At 45.2% G+C, this 15,597-nt stretch overlaps 1 protein-coding gene across 2 annotated transcripts in view; it reads right to left on the reverse strand.

Annotated features, from left to right (window-relative positions):
- Positions 1 to 6,388: 6,388 nt before the first annotated feature.
- The window catches only part of LOC310683927 (uncharacterized protein), a 133,414-nt gene continuing 124,205 nt past the window's right edge, over positions 6,389 to 15,597 (reverse strand). For both annotated transcript variants that reach the window (XM_083454405.1, XM_083454406.1), the window contains one exon: positions 6,389 to 6,561. The gene's annotated coding sequence lies outside the window, so the exon portion shown is untranslated. The remainder of the gene's footprint in view (positions 6,562 to 15,597) is intronic.

The raw sequence follows: 15,597 nt of genomic DNA on the forward strand, positions 1-15,597 counted from the left end.
ATTTACAATGTCCTCAACATAGTGCTATGGGGTAGATGGTAGATGGGTTGCCGCAGGACAAAGGATTGAAAGCACTGAACTCTGCCCACCACTGCCCACCTCCCCAGAAGTCACTGCCACTGTGCTGATGATGATCACATTTATGTTTGGAGGCTAAATTCTCTGCAAGAAAGGAATTTCATAAATGTTTAACAGAGGCACCTAAATATGCTGTAATGCAGCCTCTGTGCTTCCAACATGGTAAGTATCTTACATATTCACATGGTTCAAGTATTGTTGGTTGCGGCCCAATGAGTTCTACTGAGAGAAGACCCAGTGGCACCAACAGCCATGAATTTCAATGGGTCTACTTGGTTAACATGGGATACAAATACTATGGGATTGTCCACATTTCCTTTTGTCCCATTGCTACCCCTCGGGGGAGGGCCTGCTCTTTAGCGTCCAATTGGAGCAAATTCTATCCCCCCAATTCTATCATTTCAACAAGCCTGTGAGGCAGGTTAGTGTAAGACAGTGATGGCCAGACTCGACCCTCCAGCTGTTTGGGGACTACAATTCCCATCATCCCTGACCACTGGTCCTGTTAGCTAGGGATGACGAGAGTTGTAGTCCCAAAACAGCTGGAGGGCCAAGTTTAGCCATCACTGGTGTAAGAGATAGCGACCTACCCAAAGTCACCTGGGAAGCTTCATTGTCGAGGGTGCAATTTGAACCCCCATCTCCCAGGTCCTAGTCAAACACTCCAACTGCTGCACCACACTGTGGTTCATTTACAATATTTGATCGGCCAGTTGTTTGGGGTGGTGGTGGGGAAGTGGGGGGTTGTGCCTTCCAACCCTAGACTCCACTTCTGCACTTGCTGAAGCTGCCTACAGATAGTCCTGTTTATCTCAGCTATTTTCTCGGGATAAAAGACGGCTTCCCTAGCAGTTCCAGAGAACCTATCATCTGTTTAGCAGACACCTTTATGACACACTGGCTCCTCCAGCAAACATGCTAAGATTTAGAGAGAAATAATGGTAAATCTTGCATAGGTGCGAACCAAAACACATGGGAGGCAGAACCCTGCCAAGAAAACTAAACTACCGGCTCCCCCAGCTCTGCCGATGATCCAGGAATTTATCAAATTGTAAACTGGCCAATAAAAGCAACGGCACTTAAATCATCCCAGCAGTTTCACTGCAGCAGGCTGGGTACTATGCAAAAGACTCCCCTGAGCCCTTGAGATGAAAGGGCCCAGTCACCCAGTATTCTTCCAAACACCTCCCGCTTAAATTCCTGGTAGGTCCGTGGTAGGTGATTTGCAACAGAATGTTGAGAGTTTCCTACTCCCAAAGGTATAACAATGGCAAGTAAAATAAATTAGCTTCTGCTGTTTGTTTATCTCTTGACCTCAGTCTTCCACACCTGTAAAATAGGCGTTTTAAGTGATTGCCTATAGCGCAGCAAAAATGGGACAATCACCACCAGAACATTTGTGGCGTAATCAGTTACAAGATTTCATCAGACTGGAATTAAAGAAGTACGTCCACCCCAAACCTTTTGCAGGTGCACAAAGCTTTGAAAGAGGGGGTTCTGTACAACCAACCCATTACCACCATCAGCACAAATCATCATGAAGGCATAACATAAAGGATATCTAGACTGGGGCGCCAAGAGCATAGAATTGTATAGTTGGAAGGGACCCCAAGGGGCATCTAGTAGACACTGTCTGACGCAGGAATTACGGCTAAAGAATCCCTGACAGCCATCCAATGCTGTTCAAAAACCTCCAATGGAGGAGAGTCCACCACATTCCAAGATATTCTGTTCCACTGTCAAACAGTTCCTCCCCTCGAAAAGTTCTTCCTTATGTTTATTCAGAATCCCCTTCCTTGCAATATGAATTCCTTGGCTTGGGTCCTACCCTCTGGAGGAGCAGAAAACAAGCTTGCTCCATCTTCCATGTGGCAGCCCTTCAGTTATTTGAAAATATGGCTCTCCTATCCCTTCTCCGTCTTCTCCCCCCCCCCCCATGCTTAACAAGCTCAGCACAAGGTTTGATAGCACAGATCCCAGATGCCAAATTGACTCTTCCTCCCCCGCCATTTTTAATAAAACCAACAGAATCCTTTGCCTTGGACTCTGCACAGCGGGAGAGGTGAATCAGTCGGAAAGAGCTTTTCTCCTCTGTGCAAAGGAGACTTGCAATTTGTCATGCGTGTTGCTAGGAGGAAGGGAGAGAGAGTCCCGCTCTCCGGATCTTCAAAACAAAGCAACGGCTTGGGATACAGTGACCCCCGCCAAGTGGGCACAGGCACTGCATGCTTCAATGGCAGCTTACCAGAGATGCTCTTCCCACTGAAATCCACATTTCTTCCAACTTTGTCGTTATGAGTCACCACTTAGGTGTGCCTCTGTAGAAATGAACAGCAGGCGGCGGTGAATTTTGTGTCCCTCCCCACTTTACACAGTCCCTGCAAGGCTTTCAGCTTTGCCCATGTCTCAGAAGTGGATGAAAATTCAGGTGAGTTGCGGGAATGCAAAAAAAAAGGCCTATCTCTCACACGGATAGCGCCAGCCATCCTAATTTAAACACACCCCTTTAGTACAGAAGTATTATTTGGGTAACGCAGAAGGCTGCTCCCTGAGCATGTACAAAGTGCTGCATTTCATCACCAAACAGACTGTCCCCACAACCTAGCTTTGTGAACAGACACTGCTCAGGGATATAGCACACACTCTGTAGGCAGTAAGGCCAAGGTTCGGCCTCCAACAGCTTCAGGTAGTGCTGGAAAAGACCCTTGCCCAACATCCTAGACAATGCAGACAGACCCCAGGAAGATGGCCCTCAGTGGCCACCTCCTCCAGTGCAGACAGCCCTTCCCAACACCACTTGGGCCCCTCAACGCCACTGGTGCTGCTGTAGTCATTTGGCTTGGCTCCCAATTTGGGAATTGTGCAGATGTTGTAATGGGCCAAGGACAAGCTAATGCAGACTTGGGAGAGAAGGTGCTGCTCTGTGCTGCCTGGGGCTGATGGGAGCTGTAGTGCAACCTGGAGAGCACCAGATTGATGGCGACTGCCTTATGCAAACCACTGCCTCTAATCCTCAGCTCTAATTTTATAGTGTTTTCATTGAACTGATAACATATTTAGGGGTTGGTTTATGTTTTTATTTTGCAAAATACCTCATGAACGTTTCTGTTTCAAAAAGGCAACCTTGAGATATTATTAACGAGCCAAACAAAGAAACCTTGCCAAGGAGACAAGCAGTGTCTTCCAAAAATAGACCCACTTGCTTCGCTGTTTTCTTCTCTATCATTACCAAAAGGATAACAAATTTCTATGTAGTGTCAAGGGCCCCTGGTGGACTCCTTATCTGGACTCCCAGTTTTTCTGTGGCATTGTCCCAGCCCATAAGATAACTTCCAATAGTATGGGTGGGGTCATAGTTAGGGGGGGGATGGAGCACGCCAGGCCCCCGCGCCCTATGAAAAGAAGTTACAATATTTGGGGCTTTTTAGATTGGGTGGGGGGGAGGCAAGTAAGGGGGAGGGATGATGGAGGTGTATGAAATTATGCGTGATGTGGAGAAAGCAGAGAGAGAAATGTTTTTCCACCCCATCTCGTAAGACTTGAACTTGGTGCCCTCAGCGAAGCTGAATGTCAGACAGGCAAATGAAAGTTCTTCACACAGCGCATAAACTATAGAATTTGCTCCTACATGATGTAGTGCTGGCCAACAACAGGGATGGCTTTAAAAGAAGATTTAGATGATGGAAGATAAAGCTACTCTGGCCACGTTCCACTTCCACTGTTGGGAGGCGGTACAGTGGTACCTCGGGTTAAGAACTTAATTCGTTCCGGAGGTCCGTTCTTAACCTGAAACTGTTCTTAACCTGAAGCACCGCTTTAGCTAATGGGGCCTCCCGCTGCTGCCGCCGCGTGATTTCTTTTCTCATCCTGAGGTAAAGTTCTTAACCCGAGGTAATATTTCTGGGTTAGTGGAGTCTGTAACCTGAAGCGTCTGTAACTCGAGGTACCGCTGTATGCCTTTGTATACTAGTTGTTGGGAATTGCAGGTGGAGAAAGTGCTGTTGTGCTGACGTCTTGCTTGCAGGTTTCCCATGGTCATTTGGTTGGCCACTGTGAGAGCAGGATGCTGGACCAGATAGGCCTTTGGCCTGAGTTAGCAGCAAAGCTCAGCCTGATCCAGCAGCCTTCATCTCCTTCAACTAGTTGTTAGAAGAGAGAAAGCCCACTATAAACTCTTTCGCTTCCCCCAGCATCTCTGTCTTAAATCAGGGAGGTCAATACGTCTGTCACCTTGGTGGGAAGGCAGGTTGGAAGACTTGTTATAGGAGGCCTTGCTAGACACACGTCAATCAGGAGGGGCTGCCAGAAAAGGGAAGAGGTGACCTCCTGTTTGTGCTAAAAGGATTCCTTCGGTGTTAATTGGCAGCATGACACAGTGATGTCTGCAGTGAGCACAAGGGTCAACTCCAGGCTCTCTAAAGACCCAAAGCCAAAGCGAAACATAAATATATCTTGTATAAATGGTAGAGGTGCAAGAAAGGAAAACTGATGTGGGGCTAGGAAAGCTGGTTTGTGAGTTGCCAGTTTGGTAATATTTTTTCCTCTGTTCCTTAGCTAACTTGGTCTTGTCTGGCATTAGGCAAATAAATTTTGGGGAGAAGGTAAGCTCTCCCTCCCTCAAACAACACACGTTTTGCTGCTCCTAGGGCTGCAATATTATCCCAGGTACCTGTCTAACATGGGGCCTAAGAACATTCCAATTCTGGTCACTGTGGGCGGATCTACACTGGACATTTAAAGTACATCTAATGCGCAGCTAAAGTACACAACTTCCCCCAGGAAACCTATGAACTGCAAGCTTATTAAGGGTGCTAAGAATTGTTCAGAATATTTTGTGCCTGCAACTTACACGGGTGTTATGTTCCGCGGATCTTGCCTAAAGCCAAAATGGCAGGTGGGATTGCTAAAGTCTTTCCCCCTGGAAACCTGCCCCATAAAGCCCCCTTTTTAATCCCCCGCTCCCCCAGCACATAAAGCGGAATGCACACAATTTAAAAGTGTGCAAGTTGCAGGCTCACTGTACAGTTCTGCTCAGGGCACATCAGCAAAGAAACTGCAGCTGGAAAAGGTTCAGAAAAGGGCAAGGAGAACAAACAGGGGGCTGGAGCAACACCCAAACGGGGAAAGGTTACAACATTTGGAGTTTACTGGTTTTGGAAAAAAGGCAAGTCTGGATGGGACACAGCAGAGGCTTATAAATTTATGCACAGTGTGGAGAAAGTGGATAGGGATAAGCTTTTCCCTGCTCAGAATACCAGGCCCCAGGGGCACCCAAAGAGGCAAGTTGCTGGAAGGTTCAGGACATATAGAGCCAGTGAGGGCTACCACCTGGGATGGCTGCAAAAGGGGATTAGACAAATGCATGGAGGTAAAGTGGCTATTAACCACAATGGCTACGTTCTCCCTCCACTGTCAGAGGCAGTATGCCTCTGTATGCCCAGCTGCTGAGCATCACAAGCAGGGAGAGTGCAGCTGCACCCGTGTCCTGCTTGCAGGGCTTCTCAGAGGCTTCTGGTGGACCATGAGAACAGGATGCTGCAGTGCCTGGGCCATTGGCCTAATCCAGCAGAGCTCCCCTTATGTAAGTCTGAAATCTTCCCCTATAAAGGGGAAGGAGAAAGGAATTCATCTAAAATAAAAACATGTGGACACAAAGGATAAATAAATAGAGTGGTAATGGTGAAAGCCAGGGTAAATGAATGCCAACAGCTAATGGAGGTCCTTCAACAACATACAGTGGTACCTCAGGTTACATACGCTTCAGGTTCCATATGCTTCAGGTCACAGACTCCGCTAACCCAGAAATAGTGCTTCAGGTTAAGAACTTTGCTTCAGGATAAGAACAGAAATTGTGCTCCAGCAGCATGGCTCCAGCAACATTAGCTAAAGTGGTGCTTCAGGTTAAGAACAGTTTCAAGTTAAGAACAGACCTCTGGAACAAGTTAAGTACTTAACCCGAGGTACCACTGTACAGTGGTACCTCTATTTATGTTCACCTCCGGTTATGTATCGTTCGGGATACATACGCGGCAAACCCGGAAATATTTTCGCCATGTGCGCATGCGCAGAAGCAGTCCCTCTGGTTGTGGAAACCTTGGGATCTGACCGGAGCTCCAGTCCACAACCGGAGGTACCACTGTATAACCTTGGAGTGTGCATGGGCTCTGGGCATAGACCACCAATGTGAGCATAGGAGTGTTAGAACAACTCCTCAAGTGCCCCTATTTTCACCTGTGAAATGTTGGGGAATATGGACCCAGTCCTATCCCCTTCCTACAAGTGTCCCTTCAGCAAGGTGGGTTAAGCTTACCTATTCATCTTCACAGTCCATCCCGGCATTCTGCTCTTCAGGCAAGTCAGAGGAGAGCCAGGTCACAGAGCGCAACAGAATCCCCTGAGGAGACACTTGCTTCTGAGGAGCGGCATGACACCATACCACCAGTCCCGAGGCCAAAAGAGAGAGGGAGAGGCCTTGGTCCAAGCCTGCAAGCAAAAGGAAATTTGAGGTGAGTGATTTCACCTGGGTCAACCAGAACATTCTTTTCTGCTGCATTTTGCAGTTTGCTTGAGGCAGTGGGGAGAGAATTAGGGGAAGTGGTTGCACCTGGGGCCAGCTCAGTCAGAAGGTTTGTCTGCTGTTTGTTCTAGGCCATTCTGAAATGTGGAATTTTTATTATAGCTCTCTCTCTCTCTCTCTCTCTCTCTGTGTGTGTGTGTGTTTAGGGTGTTGTAAACCACTTCGTGCAGGTATTGAGAACCTTTGACCCTCCAGGATGTTGTTGGACTACAACTCCCATCATCCTTAGCCATGCTTGGTGGGGTTGATGGGAGATGTAGCTCAGCAACATCTTGGGTGGGTTGGGGTTTCATTTCCCAAAGGTTCCCGGTTCCTAGCTTAGAGACTTATTTGAAGCTTGAAGTGGGATATAAATCACCTGAATAAATAAGTAAGTAAGTAACACTTGCTGGGCCTCTTAAAGCTATATACACATCATACTCAACCGGCTTTTCCTGAGTGGTGCTTGCCACAAAGCTCTCTTAACTCAGCAGACAAACTCTCAACGACCATGAGTGCTCTCTCGTACGCTCTTGGGTTTTCTGTAGTGCCACGCTTTCCAAACAGGTTTGCTGCTGCTGAACTAAATAACAGCCACTTGACTGAGGTCAAGGGAGCTGAAGTCCGGAGGCCACGCCGCCTGCCCCGACTTCCATGCCAATTATCAGAGACTTGGACGACTCGCAGGAGAAGGGCGTCAGGGAATGGATGCTGGTTATCTGAGCGGCAACAAGCAGCAATTTGTCCGTGGAGAAAAGGGACATGGGGCTTCAGAGATAAAAGTGTCTTTTTGAGGGGGGAGCAGGGGAAAGGAGGGTGGGTCTTTCAGAACAGCACCAGCACAAACATCTAAGGAGAAAAGCTGGTTTTGTCTTGCACACACACCATACGCATAAAGCTCATTTAAAGCACATCTTCCCTGCTGAAGAACTCTGGGAACTGTAGTTTGCTAAGGATGCAGGGAAATGTAACCACGTGAGGTGGTAAACTGCAATTCCCAGGATGCATGCACACACTTTAAATGTATGGTGTGCCTGCAGTCGTTGGCTTTGAGGAGAATTTGAGAGTCTTAAGAGTTTCTTTAAAGTATGTGTATGTGTGTGTGAGAGAGATTGAGATCTTTTTTTGTTTTGAAATGATTGAATATCATGTTGTGGATTATCTTCTTTGAAGTGGCATTTGGCAACAAGTGAGGACGGGTGTGTGTGTGTGTGACCCTGGATACAGCGTAAAGGAAACTTTCCCCCCAGTTTGATAGACCTGCCTTCAAAGACAGCTGAATATATATGTGAATATTCAGTATACTTCCCTGAAAAATTTATTGCTGTTGTTCTTGGATAGATAGAGGTTCTGCCTTGGATAGATAGATGTTCTGGGTTCCCTTCCCTCTGCCACATTTTTATTTCCATACTGCAGGCTTTTCCAACCTGGTGCCCTCCATATATTTTGGACTACAGCCCTCATCAGCCCTAGCCAGCACATGGGAGTTGTAGCTCAAAACATTTAGAGAGCCTCAGGCTGGCATATGGAGATTGTATCTCATTTATGTTTTATACACTGCTCTGAAGGCATTTTTTGGTGAACTAGTGCCTTTAAAATAACTTTTTTTTTAAAAAAAATTACACATAAAAGAACATATAATTTCTACTTGATTGCATAAGCAGATAAACACTAGTTTTAATATCTAGGCCATAAATTTTATATATTCAGGATAACCTGATTTTCAGGATTACCCTGCAAAAGTACCAGGCTCTTGAACCAGTTCAATCCCTGGCATCTCCAAGTAGGGCAGGGAATGATCCAAAACACTGGAGAGTTGCTGCCAGCCAGTGTAGACAATACAGAGCCAGATGGACCAATAGTCTGACTTGCTATAAGACAGCTCCCTATATTCCCAATGCTTGGATGTGTAGTTCCATGAGGATGCTGGACGTTATCTCCCTAAATTCACTGGCAGACTTCCACACTATGCATTTAAAGCAGATTCAACACACTTTTAAAACACATTACAGTGGTACCTTTGGTTCCATACGCTTCAGGTTACAGACTCCGCTAACCCAGAAACAGTGCTTCAGGTTAAGAACTTTGCTTCAGGATGAGAACAGAAATTGTGCTCCAGCGGCACGGCAGCAGCAGGCCCCATTAGCTAAAGTGGTGCTTCAGATTAAGAACAGTTTCAGGTTAAGAACGGACCTCCAGAACGAATTAAGTACTTAACCCGAGGTACCACTGTACTGCCATCAAAGAATCAGAGGAACTGCAGTTTAGCCCTCACAGAGCTACAATTCTCAGCACCCTGAACAAACGACAGCTCCTAAATTTCTTTGGTGGGGGGGGGGGAGTCATGTGCTTTAAAAGTGTGTTGAATCTGCTTTAAATGCATCGTGTGGATCTGCCAGATGTTGTGACAGTCTCTATTCACAGATATGTCCAAAAAAAGAGGCTCAGTCTGGTGGCTGGGGAAACCATTTCCCCAGTTCTTTTCAAAAGTATTCCCTTGGGGACTCTCCACATCTCTCTCGAACAGCTTCACTGCTCCAAACAAGAATCAACTGACATGATCCAGATCGGAGGAGGGTGGTGTATCTCACACAATCAGCTTCCTGCAATTGAAGAAGTTGCTCTGGGCCCTTGGCTTGTCTTTCTTCACAGGCAGAAGCCCTGGTGCTAATGCCTTGCTGGAATCCAGGGGCTCCTGACTAACACGTTTTCAAAGCTGCATCCTGGATGCCCGAAGGCTTGCTCTCTCCTCCTTGACCTGAACAAAATACCAGTACAAGATCCAGCAGGAAAGTATGATTTCATTCATTTATTTTGAGAATTTGTAGACCGCTTGGTTGCAATTAGTCTAATGCTGCATTCACATGGCCGTATTATTCTGTTTTTATGACTTTTTCCTAACTCGTTGTATTTGAGCTTCCACATGATGTAAAAAGCCTCTTCTATAGAGCAAGTTTAGCAATCATTTCTGTGTCATTGGGCTTCCAGGGAGAAAAAAATCAATTTGCAGATTATATGGAAACGAGTGCTAACTTCTGGCTCTATATTCCGCTATACTTCCAGAAGTGGCTTTTCACATCCAGTGAAAGCTCAAATATAATGTGGAAATTAACAGTTCGGGAAACATGGTGGAAATGGAATGAAGTGCTGTTTAAATGCAGCCTTAACAGTGTGCAGGAGACTCGATGCAATTAAATTAAAAATGAGTTATAACTATACACGTAAAATTAAATTTTGAACCCTGCTGGAATTAGGGGGAAAAGTCTTTAGTAGGTGGTGGAAGTTCAACAGGCAGGGAGCTTGTCTGTCCTTAACTGGAAGGGAGTTTCATAAAATACTGAACACACGACTCCTGGTGGATATGAGTCGTGCATCCAAATCACGGGGGACCATTAACATTGGCTCCTCCCCAGTCACCTTTACATTCCACCCAGATCAGCCTTTCAAAGTGAGGATGACTGCAAATAGAGGATGGTCCTCTGCAAAATGGGACACAAATGCAGTAGCCGCTGTCACATACAGCTAGGAATGGGCAAATAAGTCAATTTCAGTTTCTCTCTGTTTCCCATTTTCCCCCAATCTTAAACTCACATTTCTACATCAGCTTGCAATTTTTATTATTATTTAAAAGTCCACTTACACATAGGGTTGCCATATTTCATAAAGTGAAAATCCGGGCACAAGAGAATCCGAACTACACTTTTAACATGGGTTGCCATACACCCGTATTTCCCCAGACATTTTGGCTGCTTTTTGAAAATTCCACCTGGACGCTATTTTTGGCAGATGAATCCCAGCTGTGTCCGGGGAAATTCCGGGTGTATGGCAGCCCTACGTAAAACATTCACCAGCTTTTTAGTGCCCCGTTTTTATGCAATTTTGCTTATACCCTTTTTTGCAGAGCAATGTTCCCTAATATAATGCATCATTTTCATTAATATACCCATTTTTTAAATGCACACTTGACCCTAGTATATGCGTTTGTGTATACATGACTCAGCTAGAGAACTGCATTGCAAAATTCAGTGAAATTGGCATTTTGAAATATGGCTGTTTTGCTGTTCACATATTGTTCCAGAAAGTGTGATTCAGGTAGATTTGCCTTTAACTGTGAACTGAATCCAATTCCCCCGCCATCTCCGGATCTAGAAGCGACCTAATTTAATTCACTGTCTGTAGGACTCCTCCTACACTCTACCTCAAGAATTGCAAACACCATTCCCTTTCAACTAGCATGAGCTCTCTCTCTCTCTCTCTCTCTCTCACACACACACACACACACACTTACACTCTTACACTCTTTTGCTTTGTTCAAATTTTGCCTGAGGAAGTCTTCTGGAGAACTCCAAAGCTTGCTCAGGAAACTGTGACTAATAAAGGTATTATGTCACTGGGGCATTTGTGATTTCTCCACCCCTCCTTCAAGACAGCAGGTTATTTTGGAATGCCTATTTTGTAAGAATCAAAATATCATTTCAAACAGAAAGTAATAACTGGGGGTGGTGTGGGGTTTTTTTAATATCTAAGAAAAGAAGAAGTGCCGTACTGTTCGCAAAATTCAAAAACCCAAACCCACACCATGGCAAGGCGATTAAGGGTTATTGTCTTGCGTACGTAAAACAAAGCATTCTGCTAATATTCTTTCATTCTTTGCTTCCTGCCGAAAGGGCAAGGTGGGCACACAAAAGCATCCAATCATCTGTTTTGAAGTCCAGGTGTGCTTTGCAGTAGGGATGGAATTAACTGCTCATGTGCCTATTTTTATTTTTTTGCCAGAACACAAGAAGATGCTTTACACACAAGATTAATCCATGTGGTTCAATACTGTTTATAATGACTTGTAGTGATTCTCCAGGGTCTTAAGACAGTGGTCTAGTTCAGCCCTTCCTGGAGATGTCAGGGAATGGAACTGGGAAAAGCAGATACTCTACCACTGAACTATTTATTATCAGTTCCCATGAGAATGGCAAACTGATTGCAGTTGCATTATTTCTACACTGGCAAGAGTTTCATGGCATACGCTTTGGATTGGTGGTGCTCTATAACACCTAGTAAGGATTTGTTTAAACAATCACAGGTTTGCTACCTTAGCCAAGGCCATTTGCCCAGACAAGGAATTCAGAGGTGTTTCAGAACTCTTGAAAATGCATGTCCACAGCCCCTGGGCATGTGAAAACATGATAAGCTCAGGGAGTGCATCTCAAAGCAGACCTACATATTCGGAGGAGGGGGGATGTGGTGCAGTCTTCTTGGGACTGTAGCATTTTGAAAAACAAATGTGGTGCATTGTATAATTGAACAAATCCTTCCTTTGACAACACCCTGTTCGTCCATTGGGCAAAAGGGCTGGAGTCTAGTTTTCTCTCTGCCAGACTGAACTCCCCCCCCATGGTAAGGTAAACGTAAAGGGACCCCTGACCATTAGGTCCAGTCGCGGACGACTCTGGGGTTGCGCCGCTCATCTCGCTTTATCGGCCGAGAGATCCGGCGTACAGCTTCCAGGTCATGTGGCCAGCATGACTAAGCCGCTTCTGGTGAACCAGAGCAGCGCACGGAAATGCCATTTACCTTCCTGCTGGAGCGGTATAGCATTGTATACCGCTATTTATCTACTTGCACTTTGACGTGCTTTCGAACTGCTAGGTTGGCAGGAGCAGGGACTGAGCAATGGGAGCTCACCCCGTTGCAGAGATTCGAACTGCCAACCTTCTGATCGGCATGTCCTAGGCTCTGTGGTTTAACCCACAGCGCCACCCGCGTCCCCCCCCCCCATTGTACCAGGAAGGTTTTCTTTAAGCGGGGCAGTGTTTAAATGTGAGCTCCCCCCATCAGCATTCAAAAGTGGTACACTCCCAAGAGGGCAGTACCATATGCTTTTTCTTAATGTGCAGATTGGCTCAGACTCTCTGAGTAAGTTTTGTACAGATACAAATTTGCTGCAATGATTGAGGACAGAACTACAAAAGTTAAAACTGAGGCTGTTTTCAGAGGGTTCGGATCCTCATGCTTTATTTTTATTTTTCGGGGGGGGGGGGGTTCTTTCTTTTAAAAAATACTTGTCACAGGATAAACTCCAGGAGAGTTTATCCAGCCTACCTGCTAATTGCCAGGGGACACATCCACCCGTCTGAGACCAGCCAATTAATCAGGCAGCCTATCCGTGCTCCCTGACTGGCCGCGACAAGCCCCATGTTGCTATACAATTGACAAGTCTTCTTGTTAAGGGTCAGGAGTTAATACGTTTTGCTGCTTCCCCCCTTTCACGGTTTATTTCAGGTTTATGGAGAGTGATCAGGCTGGTTAATTGCTTGAGCTTCGGTGCAAGCCCATGAGGGGAGAGAAGCCATTGCAATGGCAGAAGTTCCTAATAAAATAAGGTGAAATAAAAGCATTGCAAATGGTAATAAAGATGCCTGCTTGGCTGTACCGCTTGCTTTTTTATATATAAAAAAGAATTTCTTTTTTCTTTTCTTTTTAATTGTGCGATTTAGAGAGCTGCAAGTTTTAACCGGTAGATTAATCAACTAAAGCTTTCCTTGACGGTTGGGGCCAATTTTAATTAGTGGCGGCAATTTTTAATCACTGAGGATGAAATCTGAGGGCAGTGCTTGCTTGCTCTTCCTTTTTCAAAGGATATCTGGTATGTTACTGTAATCAGGAATGGAAGAAGAAATCTCTGAGTCATTTCTTCAGTATTTTTTTTCCGCAGTGAGAGGCAGCCAAATTGTTGGCTAAATTTTTTAAGTTCAATGTTTTTGTTAAAAGAGCAAAAAGTGATCTGGGGCAATCTGGAAACTTTTAAATATGGTTGATTCGTCAGTTAAAATAGGATTGATCAATTTTTTAAAAAAGAACTCTACTGGATCTGACAACGATTTCTAACTCAGCTGCAATACTATCCACATTTACTTGTGAGAACTTAATAGGGCTTGCTTCGGGGTAGAGATGTACAGAATAGAATTCATTTTCAGAAAGAAGATGATTGCTTTTGTGGTTATTTGTATGTGTGTGTGTTTAATTTTTCTTGTGTGTTTTCAGAGCAATTTGTTTTTTATGTTTCTTGTCTTGTTAATGTCTCAGATGCCAACTGCTCCTTGTCCTGTCTCTCTGCCCCCTCCATGTATTACCATCTTAAAGCTCTGCTGGGCATCTCATTCTGAAACCCTGAGAGATCCCCAGTGATCAAGAGACCATCTCCTAATCATTAGCTTCCATGGAACTACCAACCATTCTGGGCCATTAACTATGCTAATCTATGCTGTGCTATACTATGGTAAACTATAGTATATTACTATAATCCAACAAACACTGTAATAGTAGTAACTGAGACTAGTACTGTGAGATAGCTCTGATAATAAACTGTAAGCCAGAAAGAGCTCTGTTCAAACCATGTCTTGGCCACTGGTAAGCCACCAGCCCTTGACACACACCAATTATGGGGGTGGTGATAAAGATGGCATCCCCTATAAGTTTGTTGTCAGGATTACAGAGATAATGTATGTGAAGATATCGGAATGCAAGAAAAGCTTAATTTTGCTCCGTCAGCTCAGTGGAAAGCATCTGTCTTGCATTCTGAAGGTTCAGTTGGCAACTCCATACAAAACTTGGAAAGATTCCAGTCTTGGAAAGCCACTGCCAGTCATTGTAGACAGCACTGAGCTAAATGGACTGAGATTTGGTACAAGGCAGCTTCCTGTATTCCTATTGAGAAGATCCATGTTTCAGTATCAGAGCATCTCCAGATAGATTTGGGAAACTCTCTTGTCTGAGATCTTGGGGAGCTGCTGCCACTCAGTAGATACTATTGAGCTGTCTAGACTTATGGTCTGACGTGGTGTAAGGCACATCCCTCTGCTCTGTTGCTAAGACCCCATGTCTACACCTGCTCTTGCCACAGGTGTGATTCAAGTGCAAGGGTCTCCAATACCATTTCTTAAACTAACCCTAATATCTATGAGCTCCAGAGTCATAGCTGCCGAACAGAAAAGAACTGAAAGGCAAAATGAAGTATGGGTGGGGTGTCCACTCTCCTTTTCAGCAAATAATGCCTCCCTCCAAACCAACTTTATGGACCTGGCAAAGAGGAATCGAAAATGTAATTGTGTATGAAAGCTTGACCTAACCAAGAGTGTCATTGCCACTTTGCATTAGCCTCTTTGGACTACAGTGGATATATTTTTCACGAAGCAGCTCTGATAACAGGTGACAACCTACTCTGAATCATTACAACAAAGGATTCAATATTTGCTGGTGTAGATCAAGTACGGTTTTTTCTCCTTTCTTTATTTCCGCCCTCTGTTTCAGGCTCTCTGTAGGGACTGTCAAACTATCCCTTATCATTAGGGGTATAGCTTGTGATTCATGTTCTCCTTTGATGGCTTGAAAGGTTCCCCTTCTCCATTCAGATCAGATTCTAATGTGAAAAAGGACCACATCTTGGTGCCTCAACCCAAACTGGCCTTGCTTTTACATAGCAATGAATTAAAGCTTATGGGGAGGGAAGGCCCAGGAATTTTTAGAAATACTGTGATTTTTAAATGGGTAGTCTAATTTGCAAGTTTGGCTCTGTCACACCAAAAAGCAGGCCAAGTCACACTTTGGCCTACCACTTACGATTCAAGATGGTGCCCAGTGTTTAAATGGTAACAAGGGCCACTGCCCGTGCATTGAGAAGCCTCATGCCAAGTTTGGTGACAATATCTCAAGAGGCAGCCAAAAACCAGGAAAGTACTCGCATGAAAAAGGTTAAGCACCTTTACGCTTCCTTATGGGGAGACATGGGATGCGGGTGGTGCTGTGGGTTAAACCACAGAGCCTAGGGCTTGCCGATCAGAAGGTCGGCGGTTCGAATCCCTGCAAAGGGGTGAGCTCCCATTGCTTGGTCCCAGCTCCTGCCCACCTAGCAGTTCGAAAGCACGTCAAAGTGCAAGTAGATAAATAGGTACCGCTCCAGCGGGAAGGTA

Source organism: Podarcis tiliguerta, assembly GCF_965153285.1.
Source record: "Podarcis tiliguerta genome assembly, chromosome: 8".
In the NCBI taxonomy this organism is placed as follows: domain Eukaryota; kingdom Metazoa; phylum Chordata; class Lepidosauria; order Squamata; family Lacertidae; genus Podarcis; species Podarcis tiliguerta.